This window comes from Cupressus sempervirens, chromosome 4 (genome assembly GCF_028749045.1).
Source record: "Cupressus sempervirens isolate cs-2001-9-10 chromosome 4, ASM2874904v1, whole genome shotgun sequence".
Taxonomy (NCBI): domain Eukaryota; kingdom Viridiplantae; phylum Streptophyta; class Pinopsida; order Cupressales; family Cupressaceae; genus Cupressus; species Cupressus sempervirens.
In genome coordinates this window covers 693890136-693894815 of record NC_143121.1, presented here as the reverse complement: position 1 = coordinate 693894815, position 4680 = coordinate 693890136, and the positions used below count along the sequence as shown (strand labels likewise).

Here is a 4680-nt window from a genome sequence, read left to right as displayed (position 1 = left end):
CTTAGGGGGTCTCCAAAACATAAAAACTGCAATAACTTTCAAACCGTGGGCCCTTTTGACCTGATTCTTTTTCTGGAATGCTCTAAATCACAATTACATTTATCTGGTCAATTCACACCTTCTAGGTCACCAAAATGATGGCCAAACTGCATGCTCCTATTTTTTCAGGATTTTCAAACGCACTGATAGTGGAACTGTGAGAGTTGGAACCTTCATTTGACCCAAATGGGTATCCAAAAATGTAAAGACATGAAACAGAAACTAAGTCTAGGTACTTTTTTTTTTGAGTGACACAGGATTGCCCTTATACCTCTGGATGCTCCTGCATCAGATGATCTAAACAGGAGGATGAAGTGCAGCTCTTACTTTTCTTTTCTTTTGATCTTTGTAATTTGTTTTTCATCTGCCATATCCGATCACAGATGGTATATGTGCAATAATGCTTCGGTTTATACCGATGGCAGTACATATTCTTCTAATCTAAATCAGGTTATGACTCATCTGCAAAGAAGGTCACCTCAAAGTTTGGGGTTTAACACCACTTCCTTAGGTCAAACGCCCAACAAGATCTATGGCCTTCTGCAGTGTATTGGAAATATATCAGCAGAGAAATGCTCAGACTGTGCACAAGCAAATAATTCTATTCGTGAAGTTTGCAACAACAGCACAGGTGCCCTGATATTGATGGACGACTGTTTTCTTCGCTATGACAACTCTAATTTCATTTAAACACTAGATGCGAACACTTTCTCTTATCTCTTTAATGTTAATAACATCTCAGCAAATATGGATGAACTCAGGGCCACAACCTCTAGTCCTCTCTACAACCTGTAAAATCTAGCTTATAATCCTTCAAATAAGAGATTCGCTTTAGGCTCAGCCACCTATTCCACATCCCACAATGTATATGGGCTTGTTCAATGTTGGGGAGATTTATCCATCAGTGATTGCAGAACATGCTTGTTTACAGCAAGAAACAATTTGGAGAATTGTTGTTCTGTTAATGAAGGAGCTCAGGCTATGTCACCAAGCTGTACGGTCATATTTGAGATATACCAATTTTTCGACTCTATACAATCATCACCCCCACCTCCTTCCTCAGAAGTTTCATCAGTGGAGACCCGATCAAAGAGTAAGTAAAATAGCATCTTTATTCTATATCTCTTAGATTATACTCTGGAATATGTTTATAATCAAAAGAATCTACACTGCAGAGAAATCCTTAAAAACATTGCCTATAATATTGGGACTTGTGGGAGGCGTATTTCTGGCGTTGGTTATTTGTCTGATTGTAATGAGAAAAAGAGTTACATCGGCCGTTTTTGGAAAGCCAGTTGCTATAGTTTCCCACAACGAAGGTGCCTTTTCAATTTTTCATCTTTGTAATTAATCTTCTTCTCTGTCGCTTGTAGTTTAGTAAGATCTTCCAAGAATTTTAAGTTCTAATTCATTTGCAGAAAGGCATGAGTATTCTTTTGAATCCGGGTTACTCTTACATGATCAACAACATTTCATCATGAGCTTAGATGCATTGGCAGAAGCCACTCAAAATTTCAATGAAAATAACAAGCTTGGAGAGGCGGGCTTTGGAAGTGTATACAGGGTGTGTTTATCCTCTAACATAATTTTTATACATTAGGCTATTTGTAGGGTACTTGTTAATAGGCGTTCGGAACTCTAATTCTGTTTTGACTTTTTCAGGGAACAACAGCAGAGGGTAATAATATAGCAGTCAAAAAACTGTCAGCGAGATCTACACAAGGCAAAAAGGAGTTTATGAATGAAGTGAAGCTGAGTTCAAATGTTCAGCACCGAAACCTTGTGAAGCTGTTGGGATGCTGTGCTGAGGGAAACGAAAGGCTACTTGTTTATGAATATTTTCCCAACAAAAGCTTAGACTATTTTCTCTTTGGTAAGTCAGATTATGTATTTACAACTATTGATATTAGAGAATATTTTGAATGTGATTATAACATTGATGTGATAAAATTGGTTTTACAGGTCCAGAAAAGCGCAGACAGCTAGATTGGCCTAAAAGCTATAACATCATTGTTGGAATTGCCAGAGGCCTTCTCTATCTTCATGAGGATTCACAGCAAACAACATTTTGCTCGATGACAAACTCAATCCTAAAATAGCAGACTTTGGTTTAGCCAGACTTTTTCCTGAAAACGAGACACAAATAGAAACAAGAGTTGCAGGCACATAGTAACCGCACAAGTTATTTTATTTATCTCCTCTAGAACTCAAATTTAACCCATCTTATGAAAAGATTGTTCCATTTATGTGGTGCAGCGGTTACATGTCTCCAGAGTATGCAATGTTAGGGCAGCTGTCAGTTAAAACCGATGTTTACAGCTTTGGCGTTCTAGTGCTGGAGGTTGTGAGCGGAAGGAGAAATATGGATCCCAATCTTCCCTACGAAACGCAAAACATTTTGCAATGGGTAGGAAAAATAATTTGTGACCAAGGATTTGCGTTCATTATTTTTATGAAGAATAAAAAATGAAATGATATTGTGTGTTTCAAATGTACACATGGAGACTGTACAGAGGGGGACAATTGTTAACTATGGTTAGTTCAACAATAAGGGAAAGTTGTACGCAGGATCGTGTGCTACGATGCATTCACGTTGCGCTTTTGTGTGTGCAAGCCGATCCGGCAGTTCGTCCGGCTATGTCGAATGTCGTTATGATGTTATCGAGCAGTGCGGTGACACTACCAAACCTAGCAAAACCAGCGTTTTTGTGGGCTGCAGAACCAAGTGCTGGAGAAGCCGTAGAAAACAATGAAAACTATGAAAACAGAACACATCTGATTTCAGAGTCTCAAACATCTGGAACCACCGCTTCATCTGAAGCTGGCGTTCCTTCTATAAATAAAACCACCGTTACCGTCTTGGCACCAAGGTAAGTAGTTGCTGGAATATAACCTAATGCCATTGTCGATTTTACTGAGGAACTATTTGATATATTAAATGCCACACCAGAGATATGGGTAATGTGATTTTATTAGTCCTTCTGACTTCTGCGCATCTGAGTTGGGGTAAATTCAATTTAACAATAACTAAACTGCCACCATCGAAACTTGCAACAGTGCTATTCGTGCAGTTTTTGAATCAGACCCTCCAGTGGATGAACTGATGAAGACGTTATAGTTATCGTTTCGTACTTTTGTCTACTTAAATTTATATATGGGGCAACGGTGGTATCCATCCTCCACGGCTACCTATACTATTTTTTTAACGTATTTAATAAATGTTATTTTATAGGTTTTTATATAATCCTCGATTATTATAGTTTTTTTAATAGGCGATGTGTTTGAATAGATGCTTGAATAAACAACATAAAGGCAAAGTTATTTGATTTTTAGGTATCATTTAATATTTATATTAATAATAGTTGGTTGAGGGGTTTGAGGAGGAAAGGACCACAAAGAAAACTTTGAACTCTTTGTTTAAAAAATTACAAAATAGTTGTACAGGGATATAACAACTGGAAGATGAAGTATTGATTAGATATTTACAAATGCTCTACATAGAAAGTAAACTCACCAAAGTCTTAAATCAGAGAATATTGTTCATAACATAATGAAGAAAGAATAGAGAAACCAAAATGCCCAACCCAAAAGACTAAAGAATAATCATTTCCCTATTGACTACCATCTTTCAAACATTACAAATTTTAATCAAATATTATAATTTTTAGAAAAAAAAATATTGCCAACGTAGGTTGATAATCATTACCCAATAAAAATTTAAATGAAGCAGAATTCAATTATTTTTAATTTATAACTTGTATTTTCTAAATGTAATTGAATTAATGAATAATCAACTTAAATTAAAGAATTAACTTTGTAGATACAATAGTTTTAAATTAACCAAGGTACATTGTTGAATTTTTTGGGTTTCAATATGAAATTCCTCAATAGACAATGTGTGAGTTTTTAAAAAAATTGCATGTTTTATTTCAATATTATTCTCTTGTACAGGCATATGTGTGTATGGTACATGGTTGTGTTCAAATGAAAAAGTAATTGTTGTACCAAAATCTATACAAGAACCATTCAAATCTTTGGAACTGTACATCATTTCAAGTAGAATGTCATAATTCATATCAAGATATATATACATTACATTTTCTACAATATTTTATTTGTATGGTATGTTGGTGGTCCTTTTAAACTAAAGATAACAATTTCATTAATAATATTTCTCTTGAATCTCACTAATAGTCCTAAATAACTAGTATATCATATATTTATTTATCATATCTCTTTCTTTGTTGTTTGTTGTGGTAAAATATTGATAAATAAGTCTTTCACTAAGACAAACCCATGAATAATTCTTAATATTTTTCACAATATATGTGTAGGCTAGATTGATTCTACCACTCAAAATAAACATTATTGAGGTGTTTTAGTTGGTTGGTGAAGGAGAAATGTTGTGTGATGATTCTCATACTATGTGTTGACATACATAAGTAATATAAACTAATTTAATTAATGGTATTAACTGCACAAGAGTTTGATTTTATAGGGAAGGCTAAGACAAAAGATTAGACAAAATAGTAACATATTCCTTTAAATTATAATATGTGATAAATCTAATTCTAAATATTAAATGACCAAGTACATAAGTAAGAAAAAGTAGAAGATAGCCAGCACAACAATTGTCCTCGC

General features: G+C 34.6%; 1 pseudogene; it reads left to right on the top strand.

Annotated features, from left to right (window-relative positions):
* Positions 1-348: 348 nt before the first annotated feature.
* On the top strand, positions 349-2913 carry LOC149563175 (cysteine-rich receptor-like protein kinase 10; annotated as a pseudogene).
* The last annotated feature ends 1767 nt before the right edge of the window (positions 2914-4680 follow it).